Here is a 12,165-nt window from a genome sequence, read left to right as displayed (position 1 = left end):
TTAGGAAGAGGGAGAGAGAGAGGGGGGGGGAGAAAGAGGAGATAGAGGGGAGAGAGAGAGAGAGGAAGAAAGAGAGAAGGGAAGGAGAGAGAGAGAGAGAGAGAGAGAGAGAGAGAGAGAGAGAGAGAGAGAGGCCAATCTGTTGTTTTCCACTTATTTATAAATTCATTGGTTGCTTCCTATATATGTGTGTATTGACCAGGATTGAACCCGAAACCTTGACTTATCTGGACAGTGCTCTAACCAATTAAGCTACCCAGCTAGGACAGACTCTTAATTCTTATTGCATTGAATGGACTATCCTTGATAACTGTGATTATTTATGTTGAGTGGGAGCTCTTTCAGGCTGGCTTCTTTGTTCTATTGGTATATCCTCATTAATATTTGAGCACTTTCTTACTTTCTGGTTCAAGGTTTTGCAGGTGCTTTATATATTTTCTAATATAGGAATCTTTGTTTTGTTCACTGATGTATCCTAAATGCTTTTAAGCAGTGCCTCGAACATAGTAAGCATTCAATACATGTTGGTTAGATGAATGAATAAATGGTCTCTGGGTAGGGCTTCAGAGGTATCAGAACACTGTCTACACCCTTGGTCTTATGTATATTTGTTTCCTCATTAAGGTCTAAATCAGTAATTTTTAACTTGTGTGCCACAAGAATTTTTAAAACATGCATTACCTGACTATTTAACCAGAGGCATTGACCTCTTTTTCCTTAGATTGTCAAATAAAAAAATGGCAACAGCCAACACAACAATAGCCATCCAGTGTGAATGAATCAAAATCATACCCTTTTTTGTCAGATCAGCAAAAAAGCTAATATATTTTTTGGTGTGCTGCAGAATTTTAGTAATTAATTTATGTGTGCCATGAGATGAGAAAGGTTGAGACAGAGAAGCATCGATCAGACTGTCAAACCTCAGAGGGAAGGTAGGGGAGGGTGGGGGTAAGGGGGAGAGATCAACCAAAGGACTTGTATGCATGCATATAAGCCTAACCAATGGACACAGACACCAGGGGGGTGAGGGCATGAGTGGGGAGTAGGGGGAAAATGGGGGAATAAGGACACATATGTAATACTTTATAAAGAAAAAGAGAAAACTGCTGGTCTAGATAGATCTGTAGGTAGTTAAGGATGTGCATGGACGTGTCTATGGTCTGTGTATTGTTGTGTGTCAATATACACAATTATGTGTGTCCTTGTCGGCAGGTCAGTTGGTGAATGGTGCTGCTGTTTTCCTATAGGACTTTCAATATATGGGGTCAATTTCTGTTGCATATTTGTTGGCCTATGTTTAGGGAGCTGTGAGGGCCTAGGTAGAGGATCTGTTGGAAAAGTGTGTTTAGTTGAGGGGACTGAATGTCTGTGAATACATTTGAGAGTAAGAACTTGTTTTTTAAAAAATATTTTTAATTGAGATATAATTGACATATAACTATGTGAGTTTCAGATGTACAACATAACGATTTGATATTTAAATATATTGTAAAATGATTACCACAATAAGTGTAGTTAACACCCATAACCACACGTAGTTACAAACTGTTGTTTTTTCTTGTGATGAGAACTTTAAGTTCAGTCTCTTAGCAATGTTTAATTATACAAAACTATATTATTAACTATACATCCCCAGGACTTATTTATTTTATAACTGGAAGTTAGTATCTTTTGACCCCTTTCACCCATTTTGCCCACTGGCCATCCCCTACCTCTGGCAAGCACCAACCTGTTTTCTATACCTGTGAGTTTGTTTTATAAGATTCCTCATATAGGTGAGATCATACGGCATTTGCTTTCTCTGTCTGAATTCTTTCACTTAGCATAATGTCCTCAAGTCCATCCATGTTCTTCTTTTTTTATGGCTGAATAATATTCATATACATATACTAGAGGCCCGCTGCATGAAATTCGTGCATGGGCGGGTGGCCCTCAGCCACAATGGGATCAGGCCTAAACGGGCAGTCGGACATCCCTCTCACAATCCAGGACTGCTGGCTCCCAACCACTCACCTGTCTGCCTGATTGCCCCTAACCTCTTCTGCCTGCCAGCCTGATCACCCCCTAACCACTCCCCAGCCAGCCTGATTGACGCCTAACTGCTCCCCTGCCGGCCTGGTCACCCCCAACTGCCCTCCCCTGCAGGCCTGGTCACCCCCAACTGCCCTCCCCTGCAGGCCTGGTCACCCCCAACTGCCCTCCTCTGCCGGCCCAGTCACCCCTAACTGCCCTCCCCTGTGGGCCTGACTGCCCCCAACTGCCCTTCCTTGGAGGCCTGGTCCCTCCCAACTGCCCTCCCCTGCTTGCCTGATTGCCCACAACTGCCCTCCCCTGCTGGCCATCTTGTGGTGGCCATCTTGTGTCCACATGGGGGTGGCCATCTTGTGTGTTGGAGTGACAGTCAATTTGCATATTACCTCTTTATTATATAGGATACATATATATACATATATACATACTAGAGGCCTGGTGCATGAAATTCATGTACTCGGGGCAGGGGTCCCTCAGCCCGGCCTGCACCCTTTTGCAGTCCGGGAGCCCTCAAGGGATAAGCCAGCAGTCAGACATCCTTAGCGCTGCTCAGGGCTTCTGGCTGAGTGGCGCTTCCCCTGTGGGAGCACACTGATCACCAGGGGCAGCTCCTGCATTGAGCGTCTGTCCCCTGGTGGTCAGTGTGCATCATAGCAACTGGTCGTTCTGCCGTCCGGTCGATTTGCATATTAGCCTTTTATTATATAGGACTAGCGTCCCTGTGCATGAAAATTCTTGCACTGGAGCGGGGGTGGGGGGGGGGGGTCCCTCAGCCCGGCCTGCCCCCTCTCACATTCCAGGATCTTTCAGGGGCAGGAGGTGACCCAACGAGCAGGGGAAGGTGATGCCCCATCACACCTGCTGCTGCCACTGCCCAGAGCCTTGGGCAGCCGCCATCCGAGGCTTACCTGCACCTCGGGCTGGCCCTGGGTGGCTGGGGGGCTGAGGGGACTGGGGGACTCCAGAGGCAGGCACGCAGAGTGGCAGGCCAGGCCTTGCTGTGCTCCTGCTGCCCCGGCAGGGCTGAGGGGACTGGGCACTGCCATCTTTGAGGGTGTGGCAGTCAATTAGCATATTCCTTCCTTATTGGCTGTGGGCGCCGCCATCTTTGAGATGGCGTGAGGGTCAATTAGCATATTCCCTCTTTATTAGATAGGATGCTACAGTGAACGTAGGGGTGCATATGTCTTTCTCATTTAGTGTTTTGGTTTTCTTCAGATAAATACCCAGAAGTGAAATTGCTGGGTCATACATAGTTCTATTTTCAATTTTTTGAGAAATCCCCACGCTGTTGCCCACAGTGGCTGCATCAATTTACATTCCCATCAATAGTGCAGAAGGGTTCCTTTTTCCACATCCTTACCAGCACTTGTTTGTGATTTATTGATAATAGCCATTATGACAGGGGTGAGGTGATATCTCATTGTGGTTTTAATTTGTATTTTCTGAGGATTAATAATGTTGAGCATCTTTTCATATGTGTATTGGCCATCTTGTACCACATTTTCTTTATCCATTTGCCATTGCAGTTGCCATTCAATATTACTTTATACTAGAGGCCCGATGCACAAAATTCGTGCAAGGGTAGGCCTTCCTTCACCCCTGCTGCTGGCACCGGCTTCCCTCCAGCTGCCGGCACCCAGGTTTCCCCTGCTGCCGGCAGCCACCTTGGCCTGGTGCTGCCCGTGTCTGCCACCACACCCCTCCTTCCCCCTCGATTTATCGCCCTGCCAGCTGGTGGCCTGGGCCTCCCTCTACGGGGCTATTGTGGGGCGATGGCAGGACCCCCCCCACCAATCTCATCACACCTGCCTTGGCTGGTCTGGCGTCAGTGAGTGTCATAGCATAACTGTCATCTGGACGGTCGTTCCGCTGTTCGGACGTTTGGTCAATTTGCATGTTATGCTTTTATTATTCTAGACTAGAGGTCCAGTGCACCAATTCATGCACAGGTGGGGCCGACAGCGGGGAGGGGTTGCGGGAGGGTTCCAGAGCATGTCTGGCCCATCTCGCTCAGTCCCAATCGGCCGGACCCCAGCAGTAAGCTAACCTACCGGTCAGAGCATCTGTACCCTGGTGGTCAGTGCATGTCATATGAGCAGTTGAGTGGCCTTAGCATATCATTAGCATATTATGCTTTGATTGGTTGAATGGATGACCGGACACTTAGCATATAAGGCTTTTATTATATAGGATTAGTTCCAGGTGCATAGCATAGCAGTTAGACATTTATATAATTTATGAAGTGATCTAATAATTAAGGGACACTTAGGCTGTTCCCATATCTTGGCTATTGTGAATGTTTCAATGAACATGGGGGTGCAGATATCTCTTCCAGAGTGTGATATCATTTCCTTCATATAAATACCCAGAAGTGGAATGGCTGGGTCATATGGTAGTTCTGTTTATAATTTTTGAGGAACCTCCATACTGCTTTTCATATAGTGGCCATATGAATTTATATTCCCACCAACAGTACCTACAGAAAACTTATTTTTGCTTAACATCATTACTATTCAAAACAAAACAAAATGTGGCAGCTTAGAACTGCTGCCATCTAACATCTCACAGTTCCATGATTTGGCTAGGTTGTGGTGAAAAGTTCTGTCCACGTAGTGTGGGCTGAGGCTGCAGTCACCTGAAGGCTTGACTGGACCGGACCTTCAAGGTGGTTTTCTCCCATGGGTGGAGCTGGTGCTGGCTATCAGCAGGGCTGTTGACAAGAGCCTCTTGATTCTCCTTTCTATGGCTTGGCTTCTCACAGCATGGTGATGGGTTCCTAGGAGATGCATTTAGCCCACATAAATGGAAGCTGCAGATGTCCTAAGGCTCAGCTTCAGAAGTCACACAGTGTCATTTCTGCCATATTCTAAATTGGTCGAACAAGTCACATGGCTGAGCCCAGCTTTAATTCCAAATCTTTATGGCAGGAAGGATTTGTAGCCATCTGGAGACCATTGCAGTTCTTGCCACCATCACACTTTCCAAAATAATGATGCTTCCTTAATATCATCTAGAACCCAGTCTGTTTTAAAATGACTCCAATATCTCTGTCTTTTTACAATTGGATTTTTTGAGTATAAGAACCCAATATCCACACATTTGGTTGTTGTTATTTTCTTTTTCATTTTTATAAGTGTCTATTAGGGAGCATATAGAGCAAAACCTAGCAAAATTTACATGGGAATTGTTAGTAGTAGTTATTGATTGTCTATGGGAATGAAATTATGGGGGCTTCTAAATGCATGTGCTCTGAAATAACTGAATTCATTTTTTTAAATTATAGTTGACGTACAATATATTAGTTTCAAGTGTGCAATGTAGTGCTTCCACATTCATATACCTTATGATGTGAACACCACAATAATCTAGTAGCCATTTGCCACACACAAAAGTATTGTAATATTATTGATTATATTTTCTGTGCTGTACTTTACATCCCATAGCTTCTTTATAATTTACTAGAGGCCCGGTGCACGAAATTCGTGCACGGTGGGGCGCGGGTGTCCCTCAGCCTGGCCTGCACCCTCTCCAATATGGGACTGCTGGCTCCTAACCACTCGCCTGCCTGCCTGCCTGATTGCCCCTAACTCTCTTCTGCCTGCCAGCCTGATCACCTCCTAACCGCTCCCCTGCCAGCCCATTCGCCCCCAACTGCTCTCCCCTGCTAGCCTGCTGGCCCGATCACCCCCAACTGCCCTCCCCTGCTGGCCCATTCACCCCCAACTGCCCTCCCCTGCTGGCCTGATCGCCCCCAACTGCCCTCCCCTGCTGGACTGTTCACCCGCAACTGCCCTCCCCTGCCAGCCCGATCGCCCCCAACTGCTCTTCCCTGCTGGCCTGTTCGCCCCCAACTGCCCTCCCCTGCCAGCCATCTTGTGGTGGCCATCTTGTGACGACATGAGGGTGGCCATCTTGTGATGACGTCATGCGAGGGCGTGAGAGCATGACGCCACCTAGACTTTTATTATATAGGAAGGATAACTAGAAGTTTGTACCTCTTATTCTTCCTCACCTTTTCACCCATCCCTCCTTAAGTCTGTTATTCTGTTACAGATTGGGGTGATTTGTGGTGTGTGGGGGAGATTTTATACTTGCACAGGAGGCCTGCAGGTCTGTTTCTGGTTGTGGATTCTTTTGAAAAGGATGCACTTGGTGAGACAATAACAGTGGCGGTATGTTTCTAAGTGGGTAGGCATGGGCAGTGGGTGTCTGTGAAGATCCTGTTGATGTATGTTGCTGAGTCTGTGTCCCTGAGGGAGCATACCAGTGGGGGGTGAGGACCTGTGAGATGATGCATCTGGGTGTGTGTTACAGGTGTAGGGTGAATAATTCTGGGTGTGAATATCTCTGACAGAATGTCAATTTGGCTTTTGTGACAGGTGGGTGTGGCTTTAAGTAGAAAATCTCTAGAGGCAAAGAAAAGCGCTGGCATTCCTCTTCTGTATTTTTCCTGAGAGCTGGCCCCTGAAGTCACAGGAAAAGTCTGAGTCCCAGAGACTCTGACCAGCTGAGGACCCTTCTGCATGGGACAGGTGTCCCTGGAAGCTGGGCAGTGGCCTAGGCTCTGTCCCTAGGGCCAGTCACACTCAGAGAGAAAGAGGGAGAGAGTTTTGTTTGCTTTAAACCCAACCATCCAGAAACACAATTGTGTTTTGTTCCACACCTCACTTTTTCTTCCACTTGATGCTCACAAATATTTCCCTTTTATTGTGTGACAGGGCTCCAGGGAGGAAGACAGAGATCTGTCCTGGGTGGGAGTCTGTAGGGAGGGACAACCTTGTTGCTGAACTCTTGGCTCTCTCTGTCCAGGGCAGACAATCTTGGTGCAAGGGCTCTCTACTGGGGTGCACGAGGGGATTGCTGATCTTCAGATATCCCCCTCCCACAGACTTCCCTCACTAATGTATGAGAGATACAGTGGCTAAGTGCACTGACTTGGGAGCGGAGCCTTATGTTCTGGATTCAATTCCAACTATGCTCCTCATTGGCTGTGTTACACTGGGCTTGTTACTTAATTTATCTGTGGCTCAATTTGCTCCTTTATAAAATGAGGGTGATTTTAGTACCTCCCCACCCCCACTGCCCAAAGGAAATATAATGTGATCCACATGTGTAAATTTAATTTTTTCTAATAGCCCTATTTAAAGAAAAGTAGAGATAAACCTGTGCAATGGTCTGAATATATGTGTCCCCCAAACCCCTAAATTCGTAGTTGAAATTCTACTATCCAGTGTGATAGTATTAGGAGCTGGGAGCTTTGGGAGGTGATTAGGTCATCAGGGATCACCCCTGATGAGATTAATTCCCTTATAAAAGAGACCTGGCGCCTTCCACACATTAAGGTATGAGAAGTCTGTGAGCTGGAAGAGGACCCTCACACTTCCAGCCTCTAGAACTAAGAGAAAAATAATTTCTGTTGTTTAAATGTGATATTTCATTACAACAGCCTGAACATACTATGAAATTAACTTTAACAAAATATTTTATCTCATACATTTATCCAAATTATTATATTTAAACTTGATAAATATTATTTTGATATTGATATCAAATATTATCTTGATATTGTGATAAATGTTATTTCAACCTGATAAAATCTCATTAATAAAGAGGTTAATGAAGCACTTTACATTCTTCTTTCTGTACTAAGTCTTCAAAATCAAAATATTTTATCTCATACATTTATCCAAATTATTATATTTAAACTTGATAAATATTATTTTGATATTGATATCAAATATTATCTTGATATTGTGATAAATGTTATTTCAACTTGATAAAATCTCAATAATAAAGAGGTTAATGGGGCACTTTACATTCTTCTTTCTGTACTAAGTCTTCAAAATCAAAATATTTTATCTCATACATTTATCCAAATTATTATATTTAAACTTGATAAATATTATTTTGATGTTGATATCAAATATTATCTTGATATTGTGATAAATGTTATTTCAACTTGATAAAATCTCATTAATAAAGAGGTTAATGAGGCACTTTACATTCTTCTTTCTGTACTAAGTCTTTAATCATTTTGTTAAAGTTAATTTCATAGTATGTTCAGGCATATTTTACACTTAGAGTACATCTCAATTTGGTGTACCCACATTTTTGTTGGAAATACTTTGTCTTACAGTTGAAAAAGTAGATTACATACCCAAGTTGTCCCAAACAAACTTAAAAGTTTTCTAATAACTGAATCGAGGAAAAGTTTTTAAATTTAAATGTATTAAATTTAACTGATGGTCTTTGGAGCTAATTCACTGTCTGTAGGAGTTGCTGATTTGAGGTGTGCAGTGAAGAGGGAGACTTTGTCAGCGAAAACAGCTCAATTATGATGCTGGTTGACTGTAGAACAGCACAGCTGTGAGACAGCTCCATAATGTTTCAGCTGAATTATAATTAGCACAACTGTGAGGTGGCCCTGGGGTGAGGCAGCCTTGGTGTTGCAGCTCAGCCCCTCTCCTGCTTTTTGTTTTTTAATTAATTTCTTTATTGATTAAGGTATTACATATGTGTGCTCTGCTCCTGCTGCTCCACTCTGGCCCAAGACAGCTCCAGTCTGATCTGGCAAGAAGCTTTGGTGGTACAGCTCCAGCTGGGGAAATGCAGTCTTCAGTGAGGAGCTGACTCCAGAGAGAATTCCCTGTCCCTTGTCTCTGATTGGTCTGTTCTCATGTCCTGAGGACTCTAATGTTCCAATTTTGGTCCAAAAAGCACCCTTCTGATTGTACAGAATGGAGCCACTTTGGTTGGTGAATATGCTAATGAGGATATGGCTTCACAGCTCTGATGGGATGAGGTAAGTCTCAGTCCTGTTGGTTGAAATTCCAGAACTCCTTTAAAAGGGTTGGCTCAGCAGCAGGAACACAGTACAGGCAGGTAGCTGACTGCAGGAGTCAGGCAGTTTGGTGTAGGCTACAAACAGTTTGGTGCAGGCTTCTCCCTGAAGCGCAGATGGCGTGAGAGGCCCCTGTTTAGCAATGGCTGCTAGGCTCTTTATAAATTTGAGCCCAATCAGCCACTAGGAGCCTTTTTTAATAGCTATTTTCTTTCTCGGGGTAGACAAGTAAATTTAAATTTTCATATAAAATGAAAATTTCAGGGTGTTTTGTTGTTGTTGCACTGGCTACCCTTTAGCTGTCTGCCTGAGGCTATTGGCTGCCATTGGATGGTATTTAGTATCGAGTTTATGGAATTGCTTCTCAGTTATTAAGTAAGTTTGTACTTTTAAATTACTTAGTGCAATGCCTGGTGTTACCTAAGTATCTTTACATAGTACATATATACAATTAATATTTACTGAGCATATACTTTGTGCCCAGTATGGGATATTGGGCTCAGATAGGGAGTAAGGCTTGGCCTTCGGGGAGCTTAGATTCTGGAGGTAATACTGACCAAACCATCACAAAGTCGGTGTGTGGTTAGTCATTGCAATGAGACATGCAGAGAGAAGGGAGCAGTACTAAGGAGGTGTTTCTAATGGTGGATAAGGAAGGGGACACCTGAGTCCTGCCATTCACAGGCTGAATCTGAAAGATACACAGGCAGTGCGTGTAGCCTGTGCAAAACTCTGTGGTGGATGGTGAGAAGCAGGACATTGCATGAGAACTTGAGAAATGACCAGTGTGACTGAAGTGGAGAGAGCCAGAGGAGAGGGACATGATGTGAAATGGAGTCAACGCTTGCAGGGCCTTAGAAGCTGGAGAAAGCGTGTGGTCTAAGTTGTAGGAGTCACAGGTTCATTCTGACGATTTTTTCTTCACGCATGGACTAGAGATCTCGGTTCAAACGAACAAGGCTAAAAGCATCTTCCTTGTTCATTCGGGTACTGAGCACTAGAATGACACCAGCATTGAGGAACACCTGGCATCCCCTTCCCTTCAAGGAGTTTATGGAACTAAAACTAAAAGCGAAGTGGGCGGGGGAGAGGAATCATAACCACACCATCCAAAGGTATTCAACTGCTGTTACTTTTGATATTGATTTTTTGTGGGCATTTACATCTTTTGTGTATTTGTGATTGTCTTGTTTGTTTACTTATTTTGTAAATTTTTTAATGAATGTTTTTACATAGTTGCAATCATACTATAGAAATCATTTTGGATTCTTTTTTCATTTACATTGTGACGTAACTTTTTAAAGTTCTCATCAGAAATGTACCTTTTTTTTTTTTTAATATATTTTATTGATTTTTTACAGAGAGGAAGGGAGAGGGATAGAGAGTTAGAAACATCGATGAGAGAGAAACATCGATCAGCTGCCTCCTGCACACCTCCCACTGGGGATGTGCCTGCAACCAAGGTACATGCCCTTGACCGGAATCGAACCTGGGACCCCTCAGTCCGCAGGCCGACACTCTATCCACTGAGCCAAACCGGTCAGGGCAGAAATGTACCTTTTTCAAATTAAAAAACGAAACAACCACGTTGACCTTCTCCCTTGCTCCTCCAAAATGCATGAGAGCGGGTTTTCAGTTACTCTTATTGCTCATCATCTCCTTTCTCTTGAATGAAGGCTAATTCAGTTGGTCATGACCTGGAAGTAGTACCAACAGTTTTTAAAAAATACTCACTTTATTTCCTTTGAATATATACCCTGAAATGGGATTGCTGGATCATATGGTAGTTCTATTTTAAATTTTTTGAGGAAACTCCATACTGTTTATCTATAGTGGCTGCACCAATTTACATTCCCACCAACACTGCGCAAGATTCTCTTTTCTCTACATTCTCGCCAATACTTGTTATCTCTTGTCTTTTTTATAGTAGCCATTCTGACAGGTGTGAGGTAATATCTCATTGTGATTTTGATTTGCATTTCCCTGCTGATTTATGATGTCAAACACCTTTTCGTGTACCTCCTATCCATTTGTATGTCTTCTTTGGAATAATGTCTATTCAGGTCCTGTGGCACCAGATTTGGATTTGAGTTCCAGTTCTTCTGAATCCCAGCTGCAGACACACTGTTTGCTTAACCTGTTGCCCCTCAGCATCCTCATCTATATGATGTGGGTATAAGAGTGTAATATTGTGATTTATAAGATATTTTGTCGTCATCTACAGTCCCAGGGTTGAAATTTGGGTTTGAGAGCTTCCAGGATGGTGAACAATGGAGGTGTTGCATGGATGGTGGGCATGGAGCACATGGAAGCTTGCTCTCCTTCCCCATGCCTTGCCCTGTGCAGCTCTTCCATAGTAAAGAACATTATATTAACCTGTAATCTAGTAAGTAACATCGTCCTCTGAGTACTGTGAATTATTCTTGCAAATTAATTAAATCCAAGGAGGAGGTGTGGGAACCTCTGATTTATAGCCAGTGGTTTATCTGTTCACATTGTCATTCAGCAAACATTTCTCGGAGCCTGGGTGTTCACATCCCTCTGTGTTGTCTGTGCAGAGTTCAGCACCCCCTGTGAAATCTCTACTGACTGCTCCCCTGGTGTGTGAGTTTCCTATCTGTTCCTTGCCTTTTCCATCTTCTAGATAATTGTCACATTGCTTAGCTCATAGCTCCACATCTGTCCTCAAAACCAACAGTGGAACATCTTCAGATCGCTCTCTGACCTCTGAGTCTCTCATTGCATCTTCTCTGACCCTGGCCCTCCTGCCTCCTTCTCATGAAGACCCTCGTGATGACATTGGGCCACATGACAATCCAGGGTGACCTCCCATCTAAAGATCTTTAACTCAATCCCACTGCAACATTCTTTTGCCATCTAAAGTCACATCCACAGGCTCCAGGGGTTAGGACATGGACATGTTTGGGAGGCCATTATTCTGCCAGCCACACCTGGGTCCACCACCTTCCAAACTCTGCCTCTGTCCTCCAGATTCTCTCGAGGACTCTATCCCCTGGAATAAAACATCTGCCTCAACTGCTCCTCTGCCCTCCCTTTGTCCGATTTAACTCACCTTTCAGGTCTTCACCCCACCCCCAGGTTTCACCAAGTCTCCAGATTAGATTAAATCCCCACCTTGAAAGTCACCTGGCACCACAGTGGCATGCGTGCTATTCCTTATTTATCACCTGCTTCCTTCCATCACTCTAAGCCCCTGAGGGCAGGGGCTGTGACTTCTTTCACTGCCACATCCTCATACCTGGCACAGCACCTGGAAAACACCTGTCAGT

The sequence above is a fragment of the Plecotus auritus genome (assembly GCF_963455305.1).
Source record: "Plecotus auritus genome assembly, chromosome: 6".
Classification (NCBI taxonomy): Eukaryota; Metazoa; Chordata; class Mammalia; order Chiroptera; family Vespertilionidae; genus Plecotus; species Plecotus auritus.
This window is presented reverse-complemented; position numbering follows the sequence as displayed.